The following is a 13,081-nucleotide window of genomic DNA, read 5'->3' as shown; positions in this document are numbered from 1 at the left end:
TGTGGTAGTTTGAGCATTCTTTGAGCTTAAGGAAAAACATACCCTTGAGCAAGAATATGTTGTTTTCTTGTGTAATCATGGACTGCAGCCTACCAGGCTCCTCCATCCATGAGATTTTCCAGGCAAGAGTACTGAAGCGGGGTGCCATTGCCTTTGCCTGTGTAATCATTAGCTCTGAGCTTAAAGAAAGTTAGTTTTAGGGAAAATAGATTGTTGCCATAACAACTCAGAGCTCAAGACAAAAACTGTCTTATATGACTGAGACGAAGGAATGTGGGGAAAAGAAAAAAAAAAAAAAAGGCTTGTCCTTTTCTCCTCCCTGAGGGCCCTGTACTCCTTATCAACCTACCTAAGAATTAACTCTCTCATTAACTGTATGTGTTGTGTGCTGAGTCGCTTCAGTCCTGTCCAACTCTTTGCAACCTTGTAAATGGTAGCCAGCCAGGCTTCTCTGTCTATGGAATTATCCTGGCAAGGATACTGAAGTGGGTTGATGTGCCCTCCTCCAGGGAATCTTCCAGGAATTGAACCTGGGTCTCTTAAGTCTCCTGCATTGGCAGGCAGGCTCTTTACCACTAGTGCTATCTGGGAAGCCCATACTAACTGTATGGTTACTACTATTACTACTAAGTCACTTCAGTCGTGTCCAACTCTGTGCAACTCCATGGACTGCAGCCTACCAGGCTTCTCCGTCCATGGGATTCTCCAGGCAAGAACACTGGAGTGGGTTGCCATTTCCTTCTCCAATGCATGAAAGTGGGAAGGGAAAGTGAAGTCGCTCAGTCGTGTCTGACTCTTAGCGACCCCATGGACTGCAGCCTACCAGGCTCCTCCATCCATGGGATTTTCTGGCCAACAATACTGCAGTGGGGTGCCATTGCCTTCTCCCAACTGTATGGTTACTCAAATATAAAAAAAATATCAAAAATGCAATAAATTAAGACATAAATCACAACTTTTCTCTTTCTAAAAATAATATTAGAGTATGTATTTCAGTAAACAAACATTTTATAAAATAATTAAGCTTATTTGGAAATTTATGATATTGAAGATCTGGAGTTAAATGTAATTATTTAAACAATGGTGGTGGTTTAGTCACTAAGTCGTGTCTGACTCTTGTGAACCTATGGACTGTAGTCTGCCAGAGTCCAGCTTCCAGCAGCCAGGGATTTAACCTGAAGAGATTATTCTTGGACTGCCTATTTCAAGTTTAAGATTTTCTTTTATACTTTTACAAAAACATTAGGTCAGAGGCTTGACATTTTCAGTTTCCCCTATCCCAGGTTTATTATCTCCATAAATCATTGTTGCTCTTCAAACCGAGTTCCTGCTTCAGTGACTCTCTTGGAATCAGCCTTATTATCTATTATCTATCTCCTCTAATGTGTCCTATAGCTAACTTGTGATTACATTGTAACTCATGCTACATTCCTCAGTTTACTACTTATCTTCCTAAATCCTGTTTGCCCCTAACATCCTGAGCTCACTATCTCTTAAAAAGGCTTCTAGCTATAGTGTCTCTAAAAATTCCTAACTTCTATAAGCTATAGTAAAATATGCTAACTTTACAACATTCCTTAAATCTTTAACTTCTAACTATTTAAATTATTTCTAAGCCCTAAATTCAGTAAACTCCTTTGCCATAAACATTTTCCTCACATATAGGCTTCAGATAGAAACCCCTCCTATGGCCTCAAGCTGTGGCCTATGTGCTCATTCTGGAACACTCTGTTGTAAAAGTCCTTAAACAAATGTCAATGGTTAACTTTATAAATTATTCTCTGAGCACCCTGCAGATGGTTTTGTGCCTTCTCATGCTCCTCTCAAGAACAATAAGCACCTTAATATTCCTTTTCAGTCAACTCAGCTGACAAGAGGAAAAAACAAGTCAGAATTACAAGGCCTAGTTCATTCATCCTGGGACCGTGCCTGCAGAATGAGGAGAGGGTTCTGGGGCCGTGTCTCCATTTTGTCCATATGCCTAATGCGGCTCCTGACATCTCCCCCTTTTTATTTTTTAGAGCATAGGTATGAAACTCAGTTGGAGAAGGCAATGGCAACCCACTCCAGTATTCTTGCTTGGAAAATCCCATGGGCAGAGGAGCCTGGTAGGCTGCATTCCATGGGGTTGCTAAGAGTAGGACACAACTGAGCAACTTCGCTTTCACTTTTCACTTTCATGCCTTGGAGAAGGAAGTGGCAACCCACTCCAGTGTTCTTGCCTGGAGAATCCCAGGGACAGGGGAGCCTGGTGGGCTGCCGTCTATGGGGTCGCACAGAGTTGGACATGACTGAAGTGACTTAGCAGTAGTAGCAGCAGCATGAAACTCAATAGATAGAGCAGAAACACTTCGGCTGAGTATTCTGAAAAGGCACGGGGCCATTACACAAATCAGAACTAACAGGCATAAGGACATGGCCGCATTAATCATTATTGTAGAAAGGATCCATGGGAAAGATATCCCTCCAGATTATCAAAGAGGGAATTAAAAAGCCATTGAGAGGATAAGTCAGACTCCACCTGCTTCATATTCTGAATATTCTGATGTAACTTAGAAATACCAATACTAAAATCTGAATGATTCCAGACGCCTAAAATATGATTTTTAATGTGTTCCCAAGAGTGCATGTACTCATGCACTTGTAGAGGGGTAACACACATCCATTTAAATTTAGCATGGCACCTTAAAGACAATTAATTTTTAAATTTGTAATTTCTTGCCCCATAAGCATAACTGCTTCTTCTAAATCATTGATCTTATTTTCTATTTTTTTATCTATAATTTCCTGTGTAGTAAGAGCTACGGAGACATTTTTGGACAGCTGATTGACAAACGAGGCCGTATGCACTTCTTTTGACAGGGCAACAGCAGAAACCGTGACTGATGCAATTATGGCAATCAAAGCAGTTATTCCCACAACCAGAGCTCCAATGAATCTCTTAGGTTGAGAAATTAAGCTATTAAATTCATATAAAACTTTCAATGCATAATCATCAAACCATTGTCCCTCTAATTGGACAGGAACCATCAAATATGGTGGTTGCTTTACAATCATCACAGCCTTATAATTATTATAATCATTCCCATCAACACAATTTGATATAAAACAATTCACACATATAACACTGTAAACAGTTTCTCCTTCAGGAACTTCCAAATCACTCTGATTTCTGGCCAACAAAAAGGCATAAAGAGAATGTGCGCAGGCCCATACAATATATCTTTGTTCATTTAAAAGTCTATGTAAAATCACAGGTGCCATAGCAGCCAATGCTTTCCATAACTCAGGCTGCATGGGACCCATTCCATCGAAGCTCACTAAAGGAGGAACCCATCCATTAGCATGCCACCTAGTAATTACTAAAGGCATAGAGAGAAATGAATTATTCCATGTGGACCTATAAGGTTCTACATAAATCAAGCCCCATCATTGATTCGAAAGATAGGGGCACCCCCTTTCAGAAAATGTCTGGTGGCAGCAATGGGAATAGATAACTTTATGGCATATATGAATTCTTTCCAACAAGGAAAGCCAGAAATTCTGCTTATGCTTTCCCAGGCCTATAGTTCTTGTACATCAGAGTCTGAAGTGGGGGGTGCACAGCTCAGATAGTCCTTTAAATGAGGGGCTGCCTTTTTTAAGGCATCAAATAACCTTTCTTGTGCCCCTGGCATCAGCAGTGGTAAAGACCAAAAGTCTCTCTTGCCTTCGCTTCTCAGAGAATCAGTAAGCATGCCTTTCAAGGAAGTGCTAAAGCATCCATTCAAAACTGGAGATGCTCCTTGTAAACAGGAAGGTATGGCAAAGCAAATAGGTGGATAAATGGATATGCCTGAAAAATTGAAGGGAGTGCTGACCACTGTTTTAACATTATTAGGATAGATGGAAGCCCCGCCCAAAAGAAGAGTATCATTAACAAAAACACGAAAGGGCTCATTCATCCAATCAACAGGCTGGAAAGAAGGTTGATTAGGCAAATAGGCCCAATAAACTTTTTCTGCTCTGGAGGGCCTCGGCTGACAAGGCAACACAGCAAGCATAGCCACAAACATTACCATAGGAGTGGCCTCATGTCTCCCCCTTTCTATTAATTCTTCAGCCTGCTGAGCGAGATGTTTTAGCTGGCCCCAAGTTGGTACTATGCTGGAGGTGATTGTTTAAGTACCATGACAGCAATGAGGTGGGGCAGAATACGGTTGAACTCGATCAGCATGTCTCTCCTGAAGTGCCAGGTGCCTGAAGTGATGTACTAGCAGTAAAGCCTCAGGTGAAAGATCACTCGCCCTTTGGCGTTTCCTTGGCTCCCTCAGGTCTGGACTCAATGAGCTTCTGGTCTCCCCATCTTTTTTCGGTCCCAGACTCCAGGACTTCAGGGATTTTAGTAACCTCAGGGGTCCAAACAGGAGAAGTGGAATCCTGTGGAAACACACAAGCGTACCCTCTCCCACAAGTTAGCAGTATATCTGGCCCTTTCCACTCTCCTGTAAAGAGGTCTTTTCACTTAACCAGAGGCTGAGTCATAGCCCCTTCAGGAGTCCAGTGTCTCATCATTGCAGTCTGTCCGTGTGTCCACGTTTAAATGATTAATTACAAACAAAGCATGGTTTAAAACATGATATGGAGAGGAATATTTAAATTCTCCCTGTCTTAATTTAGCTATCTGACTTTTTAAAGTCTGGTGCGCCCTTTCCACTATGGCTTGGCCTTGGGGATTATAACGTATTCCTGTTGAATGTACTATGGAAAATTGTTGACAAAATCTCTTAAAAGCAATTAACCTCCAATTAAAATAAATAAATTTAAACTTAAAAAATAAAAAAATAAATATTACTTTCATATAAAAAATAAATAAAATAAAATGTAAATTAAAAAAAGCAGCAGAAGTATAAGCTGGGGCATTATCTGTTTTTATCTGTTCTGGGAGTCCTATTTGGAAAAAAGCATTGAAACAAGCGCTGAATTCCATCTCTTGTTGCTTCACCTGATCTAGCAGAGTCTATAATAACATGAGAAAAGGTATCTATGGTAACATGCACAAAGGACAGTTTTCCAAAGGCCGGGATATGAGTTACATCCATTTGCCAGAGAGCATTAGGCCTAAGGCCTCGAGGATTTACTCCTAATGGTGGAGATGGATTAAATGTTGGGCAATTTGTACATAACTTAACTATTTTTCTAGCTGCTTCCCTAGGGATATGAAATTCATACCTTAAACCAGCTGCATTTTGATGGTGCATTTTGTGACAATCTTTGGCCTTGTCAATCTTTTCATGTAAGTTTAAAGCAATTACTTTAGTTAATGTATCTGTCAAAGCATTTCCTTCATGTAAAGGGCTGGGCAAGCCGGAATGGGCTCTAATATGTCCCACAAAATATTTTTTATCTCTATGCTTAATCTCCTTCTGTAAATCAAATAACAAGGAGAAGATGGTAGTCTTATTTTCCGGAGTATTAGCAGTCTCAATATGAGGAAACAACCCTACAATATATCGGGAGTCAGTCAAAAGATTGAAGATACGATCTCTCAAATGTTGAAAAGCCCAAATAACCGCCCTCAACTCACCTCTCTGGGCCGATGTCTCTTCAGTTACCTGAACATGGGATTTTCCATCAATAATTGTGACTGCTTTACCATTAGAGGAACCATCTGTGAAAACTAAAATTGCCCTTTCCAAAGGTTGAATAGAAAATTTCTTTGGAAAAATTACTGGATGTGTTTTCAAAAAATGCAATAGGGGGCTTGAGGGCAAATGAAACAAAATTTGACCCCTGAAATCTATCAGGGCAACTTGCCAATCATCACTATTTTGTAAAAGAAATTGCAGTTGATCCTTATTGAATGGAATCACTATATTTGCTACTTCTTTTCCAAAAGGTTCCACATTTCTTTTTCTACCTTTTATAATTAATTGTGCCACCAAGCTAGGATAAGACAAAACTATTTTTCTTGGGGTCACTGGTAGATGGAGCCATTCCAATGGGCCTTCTTGCCACAAGCATCCTGTAGGTGTATGCTCTGTGGTGAGAATAATTAAGTCCCATCCTGTGGTAATATTAACCCTAATTAACTGATCATTTAAAGCCTCATCCACTTTAATAAGAGCCGAGTCTGACTCACTAGTCAACTTTATCTTAGAACTGGGATCAGGATCACTTTTTAAGCAATCAAACAGAGGCTTCAAATCTGCAGTAGTCAGTTTTAAATGTAGGCATATTCAATTAATATCCCCTAATAATTTCTGGATATCATTTAAAGTTAGTACGATCTCTCCACAGCTGCAAAAGGGGATGGCTCACGATATGGGTATTCAATACCATCGCTAAATAAGAAAAAGGAGGATTTACTTGTATCTTATATGGAGCTATCTTTAAACCCCAGCTTCCCAAGGCCTCAATCAATTCAGATAAAATTTGTTGCAACAAGGCTCTGTCCTTATGAGCTGTCAAAATATCATCCGTAAAATATATCAAATATAGATCTTTATACTTTCCTCTAACATTTTGCACAGCTTGGTCTACAAATTTCTGACACAAGGTGGGGCTATTTTTCATTCCCTGAGGCAAAACCTTCCATTGAACCTTCTATAGGGCTGTTTAAAATTAGCTGAAAGGAGACTGGAGGCAAACCGTTTACAATCCTGGACAGCCAGGGGATTGGCAAAGAAACAATCCTGTAGATCTACAACTATAACATTATACTGAAAAGGCACAGCCAACTGGGGAAGGGAGGCCCAGCTGGAGGGCCCCATGTATTCCATAGTTGCGTTTATAGCTCTCAAATCTTGTAACAATCTCCATTTTCCTGATTTTTTCTTAATAACAAAAATAGTATTCCAGGGGCTATTAGAAGGCTCTATATGGCTGGCTGCCAGTTGTTCCATAGCTAAATCCTCAGCTGCCTGCAACTTTTCAGCTGTTAAAGGCCATTGCTCCAACCATACCAGATCATCACATTTCCAGGTAATAGGGTCGGCAGCAAGAGCAACAGCCTCTAGGATAAATTTGAATATCCCAGACCTTCTCTATTCTTGTTAGGAACCACCTCTAATGGCGAAACATTTCCCTACTGATCTTTCAGTTCAGTTCAGTCAGTCGTGTCCGAATTTTGCGACCCCATGAATTGCAGCACACCAGGCCTCCCCGTCCATCACCAACTCCGGGAGTTGACTCAGACTCACGTCTATCCAGTCAGTGATGTCATCCAGCCATCTCATCCTCTGTCATCCCCTTCTCCTCCTTCCCCAAATCCTTCCCAGCATCAGAGTCTTTTCCAATGGGTCAACTCTTCGCATAAGGTGGCCAAAGTACTGGAGTTTCAGCTTCAGCATCATTCCTTCCAAAGAAATCCCAGGGCTGATCTCCTTTAGAATGGACTGGTTGGATCTCCTTGCAGTCCAAGGGACTCTCAAGAGTCTTTTCCAACACCACAGTTCAAAAGCATCAATACTTCGCTGCTCAGCTTTCTTCACAGCCCAACTCTCACATCCATACATGACCACAGGAAAAACCATAGCCTTGACTAGACGGACCTTTGTTGGCACAATAATGTCTCTGCTTTTGAATATGCTATCGAGGTTGGTCATAACTTTCCTTCCAAGGAGGAAGCGTCTTTTAATTTCATGGCTGCAGTCACGATCTGCAGTGATTTTGGAGCCCAAAAAGATAAAGTCTGACACTGTTTCCACTGTTTCCCCATCTATTTGCCATGAAGTGGTGGGACCAGATGCCATGATCTTCGTTTTCTGAATGATGAGTTTTAAGCCAACTTTTTCACTCTCCTTTTTCACCTTCATGAAGAGGTTTTTTAGTTCCTCTTCACTTTCTGCCATAAGGGTGGTGTCATCTGCATATCTGAGGTTTTGATATTTCTCCCGGCAATCTTGATTCCAGCTTTTGCTTCTTCAAGCCCAGCATTTCTCAAGATGTACTCTGCATAGAAGTTAAATAAGCAGGGTGACAATATACAGCCTTGACGTACTCCTTTTCCTATTTGGAACCAGTCTGTTGTTCCATGTCCAGTTCTAACTGTTGCTTCCTGACTTGCATACAGATTTCTCAAGACGCAGGTCAGGTGGTCTGGTATTCCCATCTCTTTCAGGATTTTCCACAGTTGATTGTGATCCACACAGTCCAAGGCTTTGGCATAGTCAATCAAGCAGAAATAGATGTTTTTCTGGAACTCTCTTGCTTCTTCCATGATCCAGTGGATGTTGGCAATTTGATCTCTGGCTCCTCTGCCTTTTCTAAAACCAGCTTGAACATCTGGAAGTTCACGGTTCACGTATTGCTGAAGCCTGGCTTTGAGAATTTTAAGCATTACTTTACTAGCATGTGAGACGAGTGCAATTGTGCAGTAGTTTGAGCATTCTTTGGCATTGCCTTTCTTTGGGATTGAAATGAAAACTGACCTTTTCCAGTGCTGTGGCCCCAGCTGAGTTTTCCAAATTTGCCAGCATAGTGATTGCAGCACTTTCACAGCATCATCTTTCAGGATTTAAAATAGCTCAACTGCAATTCCATCACTTCCACTAGCTTTGCTCATAGTGATGCTTTCTAAGGCCCACTTGACTTCACATTCCAGGATGTCTGGCTCTAGGTGAGTGATCACACCATCGTGATTATCTAGGTAATGATGATCTTTTTTGTACAGTTCTTCGGTATATTCTTGCCACCTCTTCTTAATATCTTCTGCTTCTGTTAGGTCCATACCATTTCTGTCCTTTATCGAGCCCATCTTTGCATGAAATGTTCCATTGGTATCTCTGATTTTCTTGAAGAGATCTCTAGTCTCCCATTCTGTTGTTTTCCTCTATTTCTTTGCATTGATTACCGAGGAGGGCTTTCTTATCTTTTCTTGCTATTTTTTGGAACTCTGCATTCAGATGCTTATATCTTTCCTTTTCTCCTTTGCTTTTCACTTCTTTCTTTTCACAGCTATTTGTAAGGCCTCCCCAGACAGCCATTTTGCTTTTTTGCATTTCTTTTCCATGGGGATGGTCTTGATCCCTGTCTCTTGTACAATGTCATGAACCTCAGTCCATAGTTCATCAGGCACTCTATCTAACAGATCTAGTCCCTTAAATCTATTTCTCACTTCTACTGTATAATCGTAAGGGAATTGATTTAGGTCATACCTAAATGGTCTAGTGTTTTTCCCTACTTTCTTCAATTTAGGTCTGAATTTGGCAAAAAGTTCATGATCTGAGCCACAGTCAGCTCCTGGTCTTGTTTTTGTTGACTGTATAGAGCTTCTCCATCTTTGGCTGCAAAGAATACAATCAATCTGTTTTCGATGTTGACCATCTGGTGATGGATTATACCTCATTTGCAGCATTTGATTAGTAACCTTTTCATCTGGGCTATATAAAAGCATTCCCATCTGAGGTAATATATCTCTCCCCCATAAAGAAAAAGGTAGTGAAGGAACCACATATGGACAAAAAGTGCTTTGTGCCCCCTTCTCATCTGATCATGTCAAAATTTGTGACCTCTTAGCAACTGAGGGCACTGACCCTATTCCTCCCAGGTAGCACTGGTCAAGCATGTCCGCCAGGATGAGGGCCAATCTTTTCTAGCAATGCAAGAGACGTCTGCTTCATTATCTAACAGCCCTGACATTTTATTTCCTTGAATTAAAAGATTTTTAAAGGCCTAGAAGCTGTAATTTCCTGCACCCAAAAAGCTAGATCACTGGATCCAAATCCTCTGGGGCCCCTAGCTTGAAAAGTCAAGATTTTTCCTGTCTGATATTAAGGTAAAAGCAAAAGCTGTGCTGTTTTTTGACCTTTATCAATTTGCACAGTTTTAGTAGGTGGTGAGATCAAAACTTTAATTTCCCCAGTATAATCAGAATCTACTACACCAGGCACCACCGAAATTCCTAGAAGGGAAAGCGAGCTACGCCCTAGCACAAGTCCTACAATGCCCTCAGGCAGGGGACCTCCACTCCTGTTGGAATCGTAGTAACCGGTATGTCTGGGGTTAATATTGTTGCAGTGGTGGAACTGAGGTCCAGTCCTGCGCTACATGGGGTTGCTCTGAGGAGTTCTGGGATGGGACAAAGGGGACAATGGGATTCAATGCTGCTGCCCCTATTGTTGTCCAGGGCTGGGGCTGCCCCTGCTGCCCATTTCCCTGAAACTGGGAAAAATTACCCCCCTCTACTTGGGGGGTGAGAGTAGTCCCATCCTTATGAAATTTAGATCTGCAGTCCTTTGCCCAATGACGCCCTTTCTGGCATTGGGGGCAAAGTGCCTTTGGGGGGTTGGTATTAGTCTGTATTGGCACAGCTTATTGTCCCTGCTTGGCAGGACATTGCCAACAAAAATGCCCCATTTGGCCACAAGAGAAACATTTTTTATTTGTAGAATCATTTCCATTATGATTAATCTCTCTCTCTCTTTTTTTTTTTTATTTTAGCCTGGGTGAGGCCCCCCCGAGGAGGTTTTCTCCAAGGAGCAGGCTCTGTATATTGTGCATCCTCTGCTTTAAAAGCTCCTTTGTTTCAAAAAAATTCTTTATCTTTCTCAGCCTTAGGCAATGCTCTGGGAGGCTTTGGAGGCAAAGTGGGGAACTCCTGGGCCCTGGGAGGCACAAGCAGAGGTGGTGGCGATCGCCTTAAATCAGAAAGTGGTGGATGAATTTTTAAAGGTTTGCGTAGAGGGGGAGGGGGCTCGCCAGGGTGCCGGGCCTCAGAATCCTGTAAGCCCTCTCCTTCCTCGGGAGGTAGAGCACAGTCTCTCTCCTTTTCTTCATCAATGGCAGAAAACATGATCTGTGCAGAAGGTGGAGACCCACCATCCACCACTATAGCCTCACCCCTAGGCTATCTAACAGCCTCATGATGGGGTCCAAGACATTTCTAATCATATTCCACAGAGCAAAAGCATCTACAGGAACCTTTTCTGGCCCATGCAAAGTATAAAACAAACGTAGGAATTTAGATAGTCTTCCTGTGCTTACTTTAATGCCTCTATGGGCTAACATATGAAGTAATATTTCAATAAACATTTATATATTCTTAGATGTAGGGAAACTCATTCTTCTAGAGAATATTCTTATTCATTCTGTACCCTTCTCACCCTGCCTAAACTGCAGAGGGGTGCAGGCCACCCACAGGTACAATCCTAACCGTCCCGCGTTACAATCTTAAATTACTTACTCTTAGTATCCCCTGCTCTGGGTGCCACTTGCCAGAGTCCAGCTCCAGCAGCCAGGGATTCAACCTGAAGAGATGAATGGTGTCGGCGAGAGAAATGAGGCAGTCCAAAAAAACTGAGAGGCTGCCTCATTTCTCCCGCCAACACCATTCATCTCTTCAGGTTGAATCCCTGGCTACTGGAGCTGGACTCCAGCAGTAGCCTGCCAGGCTCCTCTGTCCTTGGGATTTTCCAGGCAAGAATACTGTCATGGATTGCCATTTCCTTCTCCAGGGGATCTTTCCGACCCAGGAATCAAACCTGGGTCTCCAGTATTGCAGGCAGATTCTTTACCAACTGAGCTAGGATGATGGATTTAAACAATAATTAGTCATAAACTCTAATAATCATTATTGAAAGTGGAAGAAGCTTTAATTCTTAAAATAAAGTATAATAGTAAATTAAATTAAATTCACTGTTACCAGAAAACAATTTGTTTCAAAAGTGCAGACTAGTAAGTACATTTCAGAGTGGAGTGAGTTATAATAAACACTGTTAACAGCTAAAGTTGGTACATTAAGAAATAAGCACATTATTTAGAGTGACAAGTTATCCTCCAAATTACTAGAAAGTTAAAGAATATGTAAATTGTAACATAACTGATAGAAATTAAAGAGAATATTAAGGAAATCAAGAAAATTAAAAAAATAAGATGGTAAAAATTTTGTCATAAAATATAATTTGATACCCTCAATTATAAAATATAACATTTATGTTGTAAAAAATGTTTTGTATTCTGAAGAAAACATGGTCTATTCAATTGGCTCAGAGAGTTTAAAAATATATATATTTGCAGAGATCTTAGAGAATACCAAAAGAAGGCATAAAAGGAGGGATGGAGAGAGAGAGAAAGATTCTGGAATTAAAAAGGAGGGAAGGACAGAGCCAAAAATGGAGAAAATTTTTCTAGGTTTTAACAACCCCTTGAGTAGGTGTTATTATGGCCACTTTATACTTATAGATTGCAGAAAGCTAACAGCTTTGCCCAAGGTGTTACAGATTATGAGAGGCAGGTTTTGGGTTCCACCTTGGGTGGCCTGGCTCCAGAGCCCACGATCTTCAGTGCTATACACATGCTGTACTGCTTATCAAAAAAAGTTGATGTTAATGTGAAAAGTGCTGAATAGGTTAATAAAGGTCACTTGCTACCTCAGTTCAGTTCAGTCCAGTCGCTCAGTTCTGTCCAACTATTTGTGACCCCATGGACTGCAGCATGCCAGGCTTCCCTGTCCATTACCAACTCCTGGAGCCTGCTCAAACTCATGTCCATTGAGTAAGTGATGCCATCCAACCATCTCATCTGTCGTCCCCTTCTCCTGCCTTCAATCTTTCCTAGTATCAGGGTTTTTCCCAATGAGTCAGTTCCTCGCATCAGGTGGCCAAAGTATTGGAGCTTCAGCTTCAGCATCAGTCCTTCCAATAAATATTCAGGGTTGATTTCCTTTAAGATTGACAAGTTTGATCTCCTTGCTGTCCAAGGGACTCTCAAAAGTCTTCTCCAACACCACAATTCAAAAGCATCAATTCTTTGGCACTCAGCTTTCTTCACAGTCCAAATCTCACATCCACACATTACTACTGGAAAAAACATAGCTTTGACTAGACGGACCTTTGTTGGCAAAGTAATGTCTCTGCTTTTGAATATGCTGTCTAGGTTGGTCATAGCTTTTCTTCCAAGGAGCAAGCATCTTTTAAATTCACAGCTGCAGTCGCCATCTGCAGTGATTTTGGAGTCCAAGAAAATAGAATCCATCACTGTTTCCATTGTTCCCCATCTATTTGCCAGGAAGTGATAGGACAAGGTGCCATGATCATAGTTTTTTGAAGATTGAGTTTTAAGCCAGATTTTCCACTTTCTTCTTTCATTTTCATCAAGTGGT

General features: G+C 41.3%; 1 protein-coding gene and 1 pseudogene across 7 annotated transcripts in view; one reads left to right on the top strand and one right to left on the bottom strand.

Annotated features, from left to right (window-relative positions):
- Positions 1-13,081, top strand: part of GRIA4 (glutamate ionotropic receptor AMPA type subunit 4) — a 689,633-nt gene that overhangs the window by 45,008 nt on the left and 631,544 nt on the right. The gene's annotated exons all lie outside the window — the stretch shown is intronic.
- LOC147357258 (uncharacterized) lies at positions 2,782-6,761 on the bottom strand (annotated as a pseudogene).

The sequence above is a fragment of the Bos grunniens genome, chromosome 15, assembly GCF_055505025.1.
Source record: "Bos grunniens cultivar Pamir isolate PY7600 chromosome 15, Bosgru_T2T1.0, whole genome shotgun sequence".
NCBI classification, from domain to species: Eukaryota; Metazoa; Chordata; class Mammalia; order Artiodactyla; family Bovidae; genus Bos; species Bos grunniens.
The sequence above is the reverse complement of the archived record's forward strand: the minus strand, read 5'-3'. Positions and strand labels throughout refer to the sequence as shown.